Below are 17,500 nucleotides of genomic sequence, written 5' to 3'. Positions count from 1 at the left end.
TGTGTCCTGCAGTTCACATTCTGACGCGCATTTAGCTGCGGTCTTCATCGATCCATGAGCCGAGTGATCCCCTGCCTAGGGTTTAACGTACACACCGAACTAGTTGATGAATGGAACCGAAGTCCATCCATCCATTATACACATACCAACACACAACTCTGGTTCCCTAGTACCACACTGCAGGCGCCCACGGCCCCGACGGATGCGGAGCCGAGCACGCCAAAGTGCGACTGTCGATCACCCCTTTGTGACACGACAATCAGTCAGTGTATAAGGTACCCGGTACTACCAAAGTGTGCATCTTTACTGACCTTCGCCGAGGCAGTGGTATGTGTATCCCTTTGAAAGAGTTGCTTTCGCTCAACTCTACCAAGTGTGCTACACCATCTTGTGGTTGTAGCGTGCGCGTCAGCATATTGTGCCGACGATGCGTTTGGCAACCTCACTCTCGGACTTGTTTGATGGGTAATGATATGTCCATTATACACAAACCAACACACAACTCTGGTTCCCTAGTACCACACTGCAGGCGCCCATGGCCCCGACGGTTGCGGAGCCGAGCACGCCAAAGTGCGACTGTCGATCACCCCTTTGTGACACGACAATCAGTCAGTGTATAAGGTACCCGGTACTGCCAAAGTGTGCGTCTTTACTGACCTGCGCCGAGTCAGTGGTATGTGTATCCCTTTAAAAGAGTTGCTTTCGCTCAACTCTACCAAGTGTGCTACACCATCTTGTGGTTGTAGCGTGCGCGTCAGCATGTGATGCCGACGATGCGTTTGGCAACCTCACTCCCGGACTTGTTTGATCGGTAATGATCCTTCCGCAGGATCACCTACGGAAACCTTGTTACGACTTTTACTTCCTCTAAATCATCAAGTTCGGTCAACTTCGGCCGTGCCAACTGCAGCTCACGAAGGAACCGCGGAAGGTATGCCTCCAGAGACCTCACTAAATAATCCATCGGTAGTAGCGACGGGCGGTGTGTACAAAGGGCAGGGACGTAATCAGCGCTAGCTAATGACTAGCACTTACTAGAAATTCCAGGTTCATGGGGACCGTTGCAGTCCCCAATCCCAACTAAATGAGCATTTGGGTGATTTCCCGTTCCTCTCGGAATGGGGGCGCCTATTGGCGAGAACACGCTGCTGCCCACATTGTAGCACGCGTGCAGCCCAGAACATCTAAGGGCATCACGGACCTGTTATCGCTCACTCTCACCTTGCTAAACACAAGTTGTCCCGCTAAGCAGGGCAAACTAGTGCGACGACCGCCCGCGAAGGCGCCGCCGCCCCGTAACGTCAGGTGCGCCCGGAGGCACACTGCTGACAGCGTTCTAGTTAGCTTGTTTGAGTCGCGTTCGTTATCGGAATTAACCAGACAAATCATTCCACGAACTAAGAACGGCCATGCACCACTACCCTTAAATTTGAGAAAGAGCTCTTAATCTGTCTTACCTCGATAAGTTCGGACCTGGTAAGTTTTCCCGTGTTGAGTCAAATTAAGCCGCAAGCTCCACTTCTTTTTTTTTTTTTTTTAAATTGCATTCGTTTATTCATTTAAATTTATAAATGTTTTGCCGCGTTACTTATTTATAAACAATAAAAGATACAGAAACACGCATGAACAATTATAAAACGAATAAACCTCTCCATTGCCGGCGGCCTTCCCGACGGAGGCGTAGCCACCGGCTGCAATGGCGTCCCTGACTACATTTAGTAAGGGCACGCGCCCCGCCTAGCTATTCGTAAACGCAACATTAAAATGAAGGACTTACATTTACACGCCTAACATTAACGAAGCGGGCGTGCCCGCGGTTCGTCGAGTCTCCATTTCTCCTAATACTAACGATGAGTATGTACGCACACACACACATGCACACACATAATCACGCTAACACTTTGACGCTTACGGTGGGACAGAACAAACATCCGCACAAAACGTAAACGAACAAGACGGACCTAACTCTCACCGTGCACGCGCACGCTCTCTCTCCCACTGCTGGTCGGGTACGAACATCCGCACAAAGCGGACGACGCAAAATGCCGAACGTACCCGAACCGAGCGCACGCGCGCTCTCTCTCGCCCGACTGTGCTAGAACGAACGACCGCACAAAGCGGAGACGGCAAAATGCCGGTCTCGCCCGGTCGTGTTTTCGCACGCTCGCTGACTGGCCGATCGTTTCGGCCGTAACCGCTCCCACTCAACGCGTAGACGTGTTTGTGGTCGCGATGGCGGCTTCAACGTCGGCCGACATTAAGCCGCGATGGCGGTCCTGTCGCTCGTGGCGACGATGGCGTTCTCGCGCGCGCCTGTTGGCCCGTCGTCGGGCTAGCTCCTCCTCCGTCGGCGGTGCTCTACTTCGGCGAGTTCGTCCCGAACGCAATGGCGGCAATGTACCCGCGCGTAATTGGGCACGGTATTCCCGCTGCCGTTGGTTCCGCCTTAGCCGACGACGAAGTAACACTTCGGCCGATGGCGGAACCCGTTCGGGCCGAACTGGGCGTTGACTCTCCTGCTGCTGATTGGACGGGTGCTGTTGTTGGTCCATGTCCATCTCCCCGATGGCGGATGTCTGCCGTTGCCGGCGTCTTCGCCGTTGGCCAGCGTTTCTGGCTTCGCGGCGGACCTGTTGCCGAACGCGTTCCGCCAGCTCATTGGCGGAAACGATCCCGCCAGCGATGGCCGCGTTTTCGGCAACCTGCTGCTCCAGCCACCTTTGTTGTAGGAAGCTGCAGATTCGCCGTGCTGCCGTGGCCGTTCGCTGCCAAGCCTCCGGGCTCGACAGCAGAAAACGCTCCAGCTCATCGGGGGAAGTGACGACGCCGTCCGCGTCCGTCAGGAACTGCACTCTTATGTCGGCGAACCTCGGACAGTGGAACACCACGTGCTCTGCCGACTCCACGGTGTTGTCGGCGCAGAATGGGCAGGTCGGGGCAGAGGTGAAACCCATAGCATGTAGGTACTCCCGGAAGAAGCCATGTCCGGAGAGTACCTGGCTAAGAAAGAAATCAACCTCGCCGTGCTTCCTACCTACCCAGCCGGCAATATCCGGCAGCACGCGGTGAGCCCATCGTAGGAACCTGCTCGCGGTCGGATGAGCGGCATCCTGGTCCCACGATGTCTGCCACTGCCTGATGGTCGCCGAGTGCTCCAGCCGCTTAATCACCTCCTTGTCTATCAGCACCCGCCTCTGCAACGCCCGTTGATGCCTGGTATAGCACCGCGCGATCTCGTCCACCTGCAGGTGTAGCGGGACCAGTCCAGCCAGCACTACCGCCGTGTCGTAGCCGACGGTACGGAAGGTCCTGGCGACACCTTTCGCCAAAGGTCGCTGCAGCTGCTCCAGTTTCCGCCTGCACCACTGGAACTTCACCGCCTCCGCCCAGATGGGTGCCGCGTATCGGACAACCGAGTCCGCCACTGCTGCCAGCAGCCGGCGTTTAGCCATCCTCGGTCCGGCGTGGTTGGACATCACGCCGGTGGCCAGCTTCACCACACGGAGTGCCTTTGCGGTGGCCTTCTCGACGTGTGGCTTCCACGAGAGGTGGTCGTGAAGCATGACCCCGAGGTAGCGTATCGCCGGCTTCGAGCGGACCTCGACGCCGTTGATCACTACGGGCACCGCTGGATGGCCCCGACGCAGACTGGAGATGAGGACGATCTCCGTCTTTTCCGGGGCCAGCTGCAACCGATGTTGCTCCATCCAGGCGGAAATCGCTGCCACAGCTTCCTCTGCTACACCTGCCGCCTCCTCCGGTGTACACCCCTTGGCGAGTACTGCCAGGTCGTCCGCAAAGCCGATGACGGATGCACCTTCCGGCAGCTGCACTCCGAACACGCCGTCGTACAGGATATTCCACAGGGTGGGGCCCAGAATGGACCCCTGCGGAACACCTGCCGTTACTCGGCGTGTTACCGGACCGGAGCTGGTATCATACGTCAGCTCACGGTCGGAGAAGTACTCCTGCAGGATGCTGCGCAGTCCTGAGGGCACTCCTTTGGTCTGCAGCGCCAGTGCTATGGCCTGCCAGTCTGCGGAATTGAAGGCGTTACGGACGTCCAGAGCAACGACAAGCAGGCAGCGCTTGTCGCGTCTATTCGTTCGCCCGAAACTCATCGCAGATCTGGCGGCCTCCATCACCAGCCCAACCGCCTGAAGTGTCGACCGACCACGCCGAAAGCCGAACTGGTATTCGGAGAGGAGCGGCTCCGTCGGCATCTCGATGTGGTCGTTCAGGCGGTTCAGCAGTACTCGCTCGTACACCTTGCCGGGCGTGTCCAGCAACATCACCGGTCTCACCGATGACGGCTCGCCCGGGGGTTTTCCCGGTTTGGGAAGCAGCACCAGCTTCGCCTTCCTCCATTGCCGCGGGAAGCGGCCAGCATCCATCTGCTCCTGGAGGAGCCTCGCGAACGTCGTCGGATGCGCCCGGATGGCAGCCGAAAGGGCAGCGTTCGGCAGTCCATCCAGACCGGGCGCCTTCCGAGGGTTCAGGCCAGCTGCGATGTCGAGCAACTCCTGCTCCGTCACTGGCCTGATGTCGACGCCGTCCGATTCGATGGTAGGCCAGGCAACAGGGGGGTGGTTCGGGCACAGCGCGTCCACAATGCGCTGCAGAACGGCCGGATCGCGTTCTTGTGCGACGCGGCTCCCTCCGAGCCGTCGCAGGAGCTCCCCCTGCCACCTACCCGTCTCATCATCCTCCAGGTGTTGCAGAAACTCGTTGTAACGGTCCCGCTTGCTAGCCCGGATCTCAGCTGTCAGCAGCTGGCGGGCCTCCTGGTGCCGTGCAGAAGCTGTTCTGCGGGCTGCCGTGTAGCTAGTCGGTACCCTGCTGTACCGTTCCCAAGCCAGGCGGCAGTTCTCCCGTAGCCGGCCGATTTCTGGTGTCCACCAGTACGCCGGACGTCCTGTGTGGCCGACTGACGGGGAAACCTCCGCCATGATCTCGCTGCACGCCCGGCTCAGGGTTCGGGTCAGGCCCTCAGGGTCCGTGGCCTCCTCCACGAAGTTGGCTGCCCGCAACGCGATGTCGAACAGCTCCCGGCTAAACTCCTTTGCCCGCCAGCGTCTGCCCGCTGCTCTCACTGCTGGTGCTGCTTCTGCTCCCGTAGAGTTGCGGCTCGTTGCCGCCGGCCTTTCCCCCACCTCGAAGCGGATGTACCGGTGGTCGCTGAATGAGTAAGTTCCCAGCATCCTCCATTGCCTGTCGGGGTCCCCGACGAGGTCCTGCCTGCTGATGGAAGTACTGGCGAAGGCGACGTCCACAATGCTCGGGCGAGCGACGCCGTTCCCGAGGAAGGTGGCTTCCCTCCCCAGGTTCAGGACATCGAGCCCGAGACCCTCCGCCAGCTGTAGCAGTTCCTCGCCCTTCGCGTTGGTCCTGCTGCTGCCCCAGGCGCTATGCCAGGCGTTGAAGTCGCCGGCAAGCAACACTCGGGGGCGTCCTGAGGCGAGCACCTCAATGCGTTGCAGCATCTCGACAAACTGGGGAACCCCGATGCTTGGCGACGCGTAACACGCTATGATCGTGACGCCTGCCACGTCCGCCGCCACGATGCCGGGAAAACTCGAGCTCCAGATCCGCTGAACCGGGTGGGAGTATCCGCTCGCGACAATGGCCACCAGCCTGTCGCGGTCCACCACCCAGTTTGCGTTCCCGTCCGGAACCGAACTCAGCTCGCACACCACCATAACGTCCGCCCGCTCCGTCCGCATTGTGTGGAGAGCCAGGTCCTGCGCACTCCGACTCCTGTTGGTGTTAACCTGCAGGACCTGGAGGTGGCTCCCCACAGACATGCTTAGCGGCGGGGGGGAAGGTTAGCTCCCCTGCAGCCGTGCGCTGCAATTCGATGTGGTCCTCCACACCGAATGCAGCTAACCGCACTGCTGCAGCTGGCCGCCCGATGGCCAGGAGCTCCGCATCTGATGCAGCAGTTGCTGCGATCGGGCCCGACGCAGTCCGCTGCCATGTGGCCCCTTTCCAGGCACCGGAAGCAACGGCGCTTTGCCGCCTCCAGCCTGGGGGCCTCCTCCAGCCGACACGAGGAGTAGTCTATAATAAGGCGATCTTTTTGGAGCAGGGCTTCCGCTTCCACTCGCGGTAGCCGCACGCGGGCCCGCTTTGTGGCATCTGCCCGCTCCCAGATGCGAAGCGAGGCCACCGCTGGCTCCTTGGCGAGTGCCGCCTTCAACGCCTCCCTGATCGTCTCCTCCTCCGTGAGGTTGTCAACGTTTTTCAACACAACCTCCGCCATCTCCGTCAGGACCCTGGCGGATCCCAGCTCTCCCAGCGTGGACTGAATGCGGCTGCACAGCGCCGCCGAGTCCATGTCCCGTGCCAGCTCCATCCGAAGGTTCCCCTTCGGTGTCCGCTTGCCGATACGGATGCAGTGCTGGACATCCTCCAGGGCCGGGCTCGTCCGGATGGGTCGGTACATCTCGGCGAAGGAGACCCCCGGTGCTGGAACCACCAGAATGGCGTCTGGTCGTCGCCTTTTCGTCCGCCGGTTTGCCTGTGCGGGGCGTTGGCTCTTGGTTGCTGGTTGCGGCCGCTGCCGCTGCTGAGGTGCAGCTGAAGGCTGGGCCTTTTGCCGCTTCCCCACAACCTGCCAACCACCTACCAGGGCGTCACGGTAGGATTGCTGCTGCTGCCGCCTGGTTTCCGATGCCGGAAAGTCGTACGGCTGTTGCAGGGGCTGGGACCGCTGCCCGTGCCCGCTCCTCGCCCTCATCTGCTTCTCTTCCTCCTGGATCTCACGGCGCAGCTGCTCCTGCAGTTCCAGCATGCGATGCTGGGCAGGACCCTGCGACTGGCGTGCCTCGGCTCTCTCCCTCTGCTGAGAGCGCCTGAGTGTCCTTTTGCTGGGCTGCAACTTGGAAGAGGCTTGGTTTCCCAAGCGCACGCCAGTCGCTGAATTCTCCAGCTGCACAACGGTTCGCACCCCCGTGCGATATATATCGAGCTCCGCACGGAGCCTCGAATTCTCCTCCTGGCTCTTTCGGTAAAGAGCGGTAAGCTCCTCGAGCTTCTCCAACACCCGCTCGTACTGCCGCGCATGTCTGTCCGACACTTCTGCCGTCGGGAAGCTGGTCGGCTCCGATGCGGCTGGTGCCAGCATCTCAGGAGACATAGACCTCCTCGGCGACGGCGTCGGGGCGGGGGCGGTACGCTTCCGCGCTCCCTCGTCCGGCTCTTCCAACGGTGTTCTCGGGGCTGGCTTGGGTGCCCCCTGAGAGCTCCGTAGTGACGACATCGTCCCTGGCGACAATTCCAGGGGTGTCACCACTACGCGCGGAGAAAGTCTCCTTTTCTTTGTCTTGATGATTTCGGGGACCACCTCCACCGAATCATCGCTCTCTACTCCCGACATTATGCTGCTGCACGGTTCGTCGCTTTGTCCAGCGTTAAAGTCACTGGACACGTGCGCCTGGCCGGTATGCAGCCCGCATTTGATTTTAGCACGCTTGTTTGTGCGGAGCTTTTGGCTTGTGTCTCCGGAGAAACTTCCGCTAGTGCCCCATAGAGGGCGCTGGTGGCACTAGGGGGGAATTCTCCCAGGACAACAACCGGGATGACCTATGGTGTGCCCACTGTCCAGACGTCAAACCACGGCACGTCACCCTACGCACGCACTCACCGACACAGCCAAGCCCTTACGTGCTAAGTTCACGTGCCCTTAGCACGTGGTATCTGCTTGCTGGTCAACGCACTTTTCCGCACTGTTTTTCACTGAATGTTTCTTCCCTCGTTAGGGGGTAATGTTTTATCACTGTTCCGCTCCTGTCCGTAACAAAATACGCTGCACAGCGGCTGCGGGCTCCCCTTCAACCGCACCGAAAGGGAGCGCTACGCTCGCACGCACTAACGGAACCACACACGCACCCTTCGTGGCCACACGCACCGGTGCACGACGCAATGTTTGTGTGCCAAAATCGACGTTTTTCCACTGTTTTTCACCAAAACTTCACGGTGTTTGCGCAAAATATGTGTTCGTACACCACTCTAACAAATTTGCACCACCACTTTGTAAGTTTTTTACACGAAAAACACTATATCAAAAGGAGCTCACGGAAAGCGTCCGCTTGCTTCCTTTGACAGCTCGCCTCTCGCAAGCTCCGCAAGCTCCACTTCTTGTGGTGCCCTTCCGTCAATTCCTTTAAGTTTCAACTTTGCAACCATACTTCCCCCGGAACCCGATTTTGGTTTCCCGGAAGCTACTGAGAGCACCGAATGTAGTAGCGTCTCCCAATTGCTGATTGGCATCGTTTACGGTTAGAACTAGGGCGGTATCTAATCGCCTTCGATCCTCTAACTTTCGTTCTTGATTAATGAAAGCATCCATGGCAAACGCTTTCGCTTCAGTTGGTCCTACGACGGTCTACGAATTTCACCTCTCGCGCCGTAATACCAATGCCCCCAACTACTTCTGTTAATCATTACCTCTGGGTCTATACAAAACCAACCAAAAGACTCAGACCGAGGTCATGTTCCATTATTCCATGCAAGATTATTCTCGGCCAACGCCAACCCTGGGCGGGTGTGGACGCTTTTGTACTAGCCTGCTTGAAGCACTCTAATTTGTTCAAGGTAAATGGGAGCTGCCCGGGCACCACGCACCGGCTCGGGACGTGCCCGACCGATCACGAGGTTGACGCCCAGGCACACCATTGTGAGTCGCAGCCGCGAGCTCGCGCACGAACGTATCCGGCGTGTGCCGGGCGCCCGCGGCGGTCGCGTGTCTGGACGGGGAATCAACTTCGAACGTTTTAACCGCAACAACTTTAATATACGCTAGTGGAGCTGGAATTACCGCGGCTGCTGGCACCAGACTTGCCCTCCACTTGATCCTTATTGAAGGATTTATGCTCAATTCATTCCAATTATGGACCATCGTTAGAGAGGTCCATATTGTTATTTCTCGTCACTACCTCCCCGTGCCGGGATTGGGTAATTTACGCGCCTGCTGCCTTCCTTGGATGTGGTAGCCATTTCTCAGGCTCCCTCTCCGGAATCGAACCCTGATTCCCCGTTACCCGTCGCAACCATGGTAGTCCTCTACACTACCATCAATAGTTGATAGGGCAGACATTTGCAAGATCTGTCGTCGGTCAAGCGACCATACGATCGGCATCCTTATCCAGACTTCAACTCAAGCCGCCCGGAGGCGATTGGTTTTACTAATAAGTGCACCAGTTCCACCGCCCGCAAGCGGACAGCGGTCCCGGCATGTTGCATGTATTAGCTCTGGCTTTTCCACAGTTATCCAAGTAACTGATGGGTGGATGATCTTGTGAATTATGGCTGTTGTACTGAGCCTTATGCGGTTTCACATTCATTTATGTTTGTACTTAGACATGCATGGCTTAACCTTTGAGACAAGCGTATATTACTGGTAGGATCAACCAGAATTCGTCTTCGTCAATTGCTTGTTCGATATTTTTTGTCTACCAGGGCACCAGTCCCCGCAGACTCTCTTTCTACGTTCATCAGGTGACACAATCTTTGTTGTGACCACTCTCATTGACCTGCGGCAGTACACCGACTCCACAGCGCCAATAACCACACGAGCAAAGGTTGTTCAGGAGGATGTCAGATTATCGATGTACATCGTACACCAACATTTGACGTACCGAGGCATTACACCCCGCACGCCCCCACAGGACCAATCAAGGCTCGCATACGACCTGCGACTTACTGCGGCTCCCTGAAGGTCCCCGTAGGACGACCATCACCAGTTAAGGTGTAGTTGACTTGTCAGGGCACGGTAGTCCCCACAAGTCCCCGATTATTCGTGGATATCGTCCTACGATTGTTTCTGACTCCTTTTGCTCCCCGCAGGTCCCCGTAGGACGACCATCACCAGTTAAGGTGTAGTTGACTTGTCAGGGCACGGTAGTCCCCACAAGTCCCCGATTATTCGTGGATATCGTCCTACGAGTTTTTGTGACCCTTGGGTTCCCGGCAGGTCCCCGTAGGACAACCATCACCAGTTAAGGTGTAGTTGACTTGTCAGGGCACGGTGGTCCCCACAAGTCCCCGATTATTCGGAGATATTGTCCTACGAGTTTTAGTGACCCTTTTGTTCCCCGCAGGTCCCCGTAGGACGACCATCACCAGTTAAGGTGTAGTTGACTTGTCAGGGCACGGTAGTCCCCACAAGTCCCCGATTATTCGTGGATATCGTCCTACGAGTTTTTGTGACCCTTGGGTTCCCGAACTTTGCTACGATGGTTCTGCCTCCAGAGGAGACTTATGAACACTTCGTATCATTTCTTACACCGAACCATGGGATCGCGAGATTGCTCCCGGATCCCTAATCACCTTACATTTTCGTTTCGTTTCCGTACACTACGATGAGCTAATTCAATTTGTTTGTTCGTCTGGCGAACGTTTTATTGCGGAATTACCGCGGTACTTCCAGCCGGGTATGGCTGCCGTACGACCTACAGGATAGATCATCGAACCACTTTTCGTGCATATTGTCCGTCGAGGGTATCACCTCGATACCCCCAACAGACCTTTGGACACTTCCTCACTACTCCTTGGAGCAGCAATCAGGGAACCATATAGTAGGAACAGCCGAATATGGAACTCTTTTCGTACTTTGGACACCTCCTATAACTTGTATGGCGACTTCGGGGACCTTCATTTCGTTCTCAGTTGGTACCCCTATTTCGGTCTTTGGACACCTCGTCTTACCCGTATAACTCACTTTAGGTCCACTTATTTGCCTGATATCTCATCGTGAACCCGTTTTTCGTACACCGTACACACCTAGGAACACCACATATGCGTTTCCCTTTCGATCGTGAAGTTTTGAAATTTTTCGATTTTTGGTCCTAGAAATTCATGAACGGTGGGAGACCAAAATTTTTCATAAAAAAAAATTTTCACCGTTTGACCATAAAAACCTTCTTTTCGTACATACCCCATCATTTCTTCACGTTTTAGGCCATTTCTGAAATTTTCGCTTCGATAGTGTGTCCCCTATAATACAAAATGAACATTTTGCATCTCCCACAAGTGGCCATTTTTTTCCGCCACTGAAGAACACGACCTCGGGAACTCGGACCTAGGACGTGGCCATGTAAGTCATAGGCCACCCCAACTTTTGCAAAATACTGTTTCTTTTCACTTTTCATGATCTAAGGCGCGTTCCGACGGCGTTTTGAACAAATTTATGAGAAAAAAAATTTTGACCCTCGGACCAAAATTTTTTCGTTCGGGGCCCCATGGCCTATGGCCAGTATGGGAACTCGGGATGCCGATATGACAAAATTTGTCAAAAAATCACTAAAAAGTCGCTATGGCCCATTATTTAGAGCTTGTTGAGACCTTTCTAAAACACCTTGGTTGACCCCTGTCCGATAAGTAGTTTTCGAGATATTCGAGAAAATGTGATTTTTTGGGACTTAGAAAATTTTTGACCCGTACCCTAAGAAAAAGTGATTTTTTCATAGGACAATTTTTTCTTCGCAAATACTGTTTGGTTTCACTTTTCATTATTAGAAACGCGTTCCGAAGCCATTTTCATCAAAATCTCGTGAAAAAAAAATTTCACCCCCGGACCAAAAGTTGGCCTATGGCCAGTATGGGAACCAAGGATGCCGATATGCGAAAAAGTGTCAAAAAATCACTTGAAAGTCGCTATGGCTCATTAAATAGAGCTTGTAAAGACCTTTCTAAAACACCTTGGTTGACCCCTGTCCGATACGTAGTTTTCGAGATATTCGAGAATAAGTGATTTTTTGGGACTTAGAAAATTTTTGACCCGTACCCTAAGAAAAAGTGATTTTTTCATAGGACAATTTTTTCTTCGCAAATACTGTTTGGTTTCACTTTTCATTATTAGAAACGCGTTCCGAAGCCATTTTCATCAAAATCTCGTGAAAAAAAAATTTCACCCCCGGACCAAAAGTTGGCCGTTCGGTGCCCTATGGCCTATGGCCAGTATGGGAACCAAGGATGCCGATATGCGAAAAAGTGTCAAAAAATCACTTGAAAGTCGCTATGGCTCATTAAATAGAGCTTGTAAAGACCTTTCTAAAACACCTTGGTTGACCCCTGTCCGATACGTAGTTTTCGAGGTATTCGAGAATAAGTGATTTTTTGGGACTTAGAAAATTTTTGACCCGTACCCTAAGAAAAAGTGATTTTTTCATAGGACAATTTTTTCTTCGCAAATACTGTTTGGTTTCACTTTTCATTATTAGAAACGCGTTCCGAAGCCATTTTCATCAAAATCTCGTGAAAAAAAAATTTCACCCCCGGACCAAAAGTTGGCCGTTCGGTGCCCTATGGCCTATGGCCAGTATGGGAACCAAGGATGCCGATATGCGAAAAAGTGTCAAAAAATCACTTGAAAGTCGCTATGGCTCATTAAATAGAGCTTGTAAAGACCTTTCTAAAACACCTTGGTTGACCCCTGTCCGATAAGTAGTTTTCGAGATATTCGAGAATATGTGATTTTTTGGGACTTAGAAAATTTTTGACCCGTACCCTAAGAAAAAGTGATTTTTTCATAGGACAATTTTTTCTTCGCAAATACTGTTTGGTTTCACTTTTCATTATTAGAAACGCGTTCCGAAGCCATTTTCATCAAAATCTCGTGAAAAAAAAATTTCACCCCCGGACCAAAAGTTGGCCGTTCGGTGCCCTATGGCCTATGGCCAGTATGGGAACCAAGGATGCCGATATGCGAAAAAGTGTCAAAAAATCACTTGAAAGTCGCTATGGCTCATTAAATAGAGCTTGTAAAGACCTTTCTAAAACACCTTGGTTGACCCCTGTCCGATACGTAGTTTTCGAGATATTCGAGAATAAGTGATTTTTTGGGACTTAGAAAATTTTTGACCCGTACCCTAAGAAAAAGTGATTTTTTCATAGGACAATTTTTTCTTCGCAAATACTGTTTGGTTTCACTTTTCATTATTAGAAACGCGTTCCGAAGCCATTTTCATCAAAATCTCGTGAAAAAAAAATTTCACCCCCGGACCAAAAGTTGGCCGTTCGGTGCCCTATGGCCTATGGTCAGTATGGGAACCGAGGATGCCGATATGCGAAAAAGTGTCAAAAAATCACTTGAAAGTCGCTATGGCTCATTAAATAGAGCTTGTAAAGACCTTTCTAAAACACCTTGGTTGACCCCTGTCCGATACGTAGTTTTCGAGATATTCGAGAATAAGTGATTTTTTGGGACTTAGAAAATTTTTGACCCGTACCCTAAGAAAAAGTGATTTTTTCATAGGACAATTTTTTCTTCGCAAATACTGTTTGGTTTCACTTTTCATTATTAGAAACGCGTTCCGAAGCCATTTTCATCAAAATCTCGTGAAAAAAAAATTTCACCCCCGGACCAAAAGTTGGCCGTTCGGTGCCCTATGGCCTATGGCCAGTATGGGAACCAAGGATGCCGATATGCGAAAAAGTGTCAAAAAATCACTTGAAAGTCGCTATGGCTCATTAAATAGAGCTTGTAAAGACCTTTCTAAAACACCTTGGTTGACCCCTGTCCGATACGTAGTTTTCGAGATATTCGAGAATAAGTGATTTTTTGGGACTTAGAAAATTTTTGACCCGTACCCTAAGAAAAAGTGATTTTTTCATAGGACAATTTTTTCTTCGCAAATACTGTTTGGTTTCACTTTTCATTATTAGAAACGCGTTCCGAAGCCATTTTCATCAAAATCTCGTGAAAAAAAAATTTCACCCCCGGACCAAAAGTTGGCCGTTCGGTGCCCTATGGCCTATGGCCAGTATGGGAACCAAGGATGCCGATATGCGAAAAAGTGTCAAAAAATCACTTGAAAGTCGCTATGGCTCATTAAATAGAGCTTGTAAAGACCTTTCTAAAACACCTTGGTTGACCCCTGTCCGATACGTAGTTTTCGAGATATTCGAGAATATGTGATTTTTTGCGACTTAGAAAATTTTTGACCCGTACCCTAAGAAAAAGTGATTTTTTCATAGGACAATTTTTTCTTCGCAAATACTGTTTGGTTTCACTTTTCATTATTAGAAACGCGTTCCGAAGCCATTTTCATCAAAATCTCGTGAAAAAAAAATTTCACCCCCGGACCAAAAGTTGGCCGTTCGGTGCCCTATGGCCTATGGCCAGTATGGGAACCAAGGATGCCGATATGCGAAAAAGTGTCAAAAAATCACTTGAAAGTCGCTATGGCTCATTAAATAGAGCTTGTAAAGACCTTTCTAAAACACCTTGGTTGACCCCTGTCCGATAAGTAGTTTTCGAGATATTCGAGAATATGTGATTTTTTGGGACTTAGAAAATTTTTGACCCGTACCCTAAGAAAAAGTGATTTTTTCATAGGACAATTTTTTCTTCGCAAATACTGTTTGGTTTCACTTTTCATTATTAGAAACGCGTTCCGAAGCCATTTTCATCAAAATCTCGTGAAAAAAAAATTTCACCCCCGGACCAAAAGTTGGCCGTTCGGTGCCCTATGGCCTATGGCCAGTATGGGAACCAAGGATGCCGATATGCGAAAAAGTGTCAAAAAATCACTTGAAAGTCGCTATGGCTCATTAAATAGAGCTTGTAAAGACCTTTCTAAAACACCTTGGTTGACCCCTGTCCGATACGTAGTTTTCGAGATATTCGAGAATAAGTGATTTTTTGGGACTTAGAAAATTTTTGACCCGTACCCTAAGAAAAAGTGATTTTTTCATAGGACAATTTTTTCTTCGCAAATACTGTTTGGTTTCACTTTTCATTATTAGAAACGCGTTCCGAAGCCATTTTCATCAAAATCTCGTGAAAAAAAAATTTCACCCCCGGACCAAAAGTTGGCCGTTCGGTGCCCTATGGCCTATGGCCAGTATGGGAACCAAGGATGCCGATATGCGAAAAAGTGTCAAAAAATCACTTGAAAGTCGCTATGGCTCATTAAATAGAGCTAGTAAAGACCTTTCTAAAACACCTTGGTTGACCCCTGTCCGATAAGTAGTTTTCGAGATATTCGAGAATATGTGATTTTTTGGGACTTAGAAAATTTTCGACCATGACATATATGAAAAGTGATTTTTTCATAGGACCAAAAAGTTTGTCCAAATAGGGTTTTGGTTCACTTTTTATGGTCAGATAAGTGATCCGATGCTATTTTCATGATCATTAGAGGGATTTCACGCTGTGACCAAAAATTTTCATACTTCATACTTGTCTCCGTGCCGTATATGGGAGGACCGGGGGAACATGTCTTCGTAAGTCGTGATGTTCAGTGACGGATTTCTGGGACTTAGAAAAAAAATGTGCTCTCAGGCACATTATATGTTTCATACACACATGATTTTCATTCTTCATACTTGTCCCCGTGCCGTACATGGGAGGACCGGGGGAACATGTCTTCGTAAGTCGTGATGTTCAGTGACGGATTTCTGGGACTTAGAAAAAAAATGTGCTCTCAGGCACATTATATGTTTCATACACACATGATTTTCATTCTTCATACTTGTCCCGGTGCCGTATATGGGAGGACCGGGGGAACATGTCTTCGTAAGTCGTGATGTTCAGTGACGGATTTCTGGGACTTAGAAAAAAAATGTGCTCTCAGGCACATTATATGTTCCATACACACATGATTTTCATTCTTCATACTTGTCCCCGTGCCGTATATGGGAGGACCGGGGGAACATGTCTTCGTAAGTCGTGATGTTCAGTGACGGATTTCTGGGACTTAGAAAAATAAATGTACCCTTAGGCACATTATTTGTATCAATAATTGTATCCCCAGCCTTTCATGGGGAACTTTTCCGTATTCCCGGACTTGTACATTTTTCGGGTTCCACCTCCCGACAATGTATCTCTACTGTGCATTACGTACCTGATAACGCACGGCACCCATTGGGTGACTCCACTTAACCATCTTTCGATAATGCCCGTGTTGCAGATATAATCCCAACACCTACCAGGCTTTATATGTACATCGAACGTTACATACGATGCACCCCGTATTCCCGGACTTGTACATTTTTCGGGTTCCACCTCCCGACAATGTATCTCTACTGTGCATTACGTACCTTATAACGCACGGCACCCTTTGGGTGACTCCACTTAACCATCTTTCGATAATGCCCGTGTTGCAGATATAATCCCAACACCTACCAGGCTTTATATGTACATCGAACGTTACATACGATGCACCCCGTATTCCCGGACTTGTACATTTTCTTGTACATACTACCGGGCCAGGACGTGCCTTGCGTCCACCATAACACCACCAGGCGTAGGTCGCCTGAGAGGATCGATGCGAACGCATCTCTACAACTTGAAACTCCTAGCCTGAAGTCCCGTCGTTTGCGGGCGGTCGGTGGGCATCGAAACTAGTCAAGTCCACGGTCGGCGAGGTCGGCGGCCACCGGCGTTCCCTATGGTCAGGTACTAACACGTGCAGTGCGACCCCGCGCGATGCGGCCCAGTCTATGAAGCGGGGATGAGGCGCCAGGCTGCAGAGGCAGTTCCAGCGGATCTCGGAGGGTTGTTAGGCCCGCTAGCTTCCGATTGCCCATTAGGTTTTGAAGCGCTATCAGCTCGGATTGGTTACGACCTTAGAGGCGTTCAGGCATAATCCAGCGGACGTAGCGTCATACCAAAGTCCGGTCGAACTAGTATTGAGCCAGTGGTCCGTACCTGTGGTTCCTCTCGTACTGCACAGGAGTTCCGTTACGATAGCACGTATTAGCACACACCAGTAGGGTAAAACTAACCTGTCTCACGACGGTCTAAACCCAGCTCACGTTCCCTTGAAAGGGTGAACAATCCTACGCTTGGGGAATTTTGCTTCACAATGATAGGAAGAGCCGACATCGAAGGATCAAAAAGTCACGTCGCTATGAACGCTTGGCGACCACAAGCCAGTTATCCCTGTCGATATTGGCCAACTGGTTCGAGGACAGGCAGCTCATCTACGACACCGACGATGGCCCAGTTACGCGGAGCCTATCTGCTGGCGTCCCACAGGGGTCCATTTTGGGCCCCACTCTGTGGAACGTCATGTACGACGGCGTACTGGGTCTAGAGCTGCCGGATGGAGTGGAGGTTGTTGGCTATGCCGACGACCTTGCGCTGCTGATACCCGGAACCACTCCACAGCAAACCTCCCAGCTGGCCACCGCAGCAGTGAACACCATCAGCAGCTGGATGACGACGCATCGGCTCGAGTTGGCGCCTGCGAAGACCGAGGCCGTGATGATTTCCACCATGCGGACCGACCCCGAGGGATACGCCATTGACGTCTTGGGCACGCAGCTGCGATCTGCGAAGACGGTCAAGTACCTCGGGATCATCGTCGACGAACATCTGTCCTGGCGACCACACGTCGAGCACGCCTGTGCAAAGGCGCTCCGTGTGGCCAAGTCGGTCTCGCTGATGATGCGAAACCACAGTGGTCCGAAGTGCGCCAAGCGTCGTCTTCTTGTGTCAGTCGTAAATTCCATCCTTCGATATGGCGCTCCTGTTTGGCACGCAGCAGTCGAG

General features: G+C 51.9%; 1 non-coding gene and 1 pseudogene across 1 annotated transcript in view; both read right to left on the bottom strand.

Annotated features, from left to right (window-relative positions):
* LOC118515916 overlaps positions 1-83 on the bottom strand; it is a 158-nt gene extending 75 nt beyond the window's left edge. Inside the window, exon 1 of the ribosomal RNA XR_004907518.1 lies at positions 1-83. This exon is cut by the window's left edge and continues 75 nt beyond it. This is a non-coding gene — a ribosomal RNA (5.8S ribosomal RNA).
* Positions 84-16,236: 16,153 nt separating this feature from the next.
* LOC118515914 overlaps positions 16,237-17,500 on the bottom strand; it is a 6,233-nt pseudogene continuing 4,969 nt past the window's right edge.

This window comes from Anopheles stephensi, unplaced genomic scaffold (assembly GCF_013141755.1).
Source record: "Anopheles stephensi strain Indian unplaced genomic scaffold, UCI_ANSTEP_V1.0 ucontig202, whole genome shotgun sequence".
NCBI classification, from domain to species: domain Eukaryota; kingdom Metazoa; phylum Arthropoda; class Insecta; order Diptera; family Culicidae; genus Anopheles; species Anopheles stephensi.
Note: the sequence above shows the minus strand (reverse complement) of the source record. Positions and strands in the feature narration are given on the sequence as shown.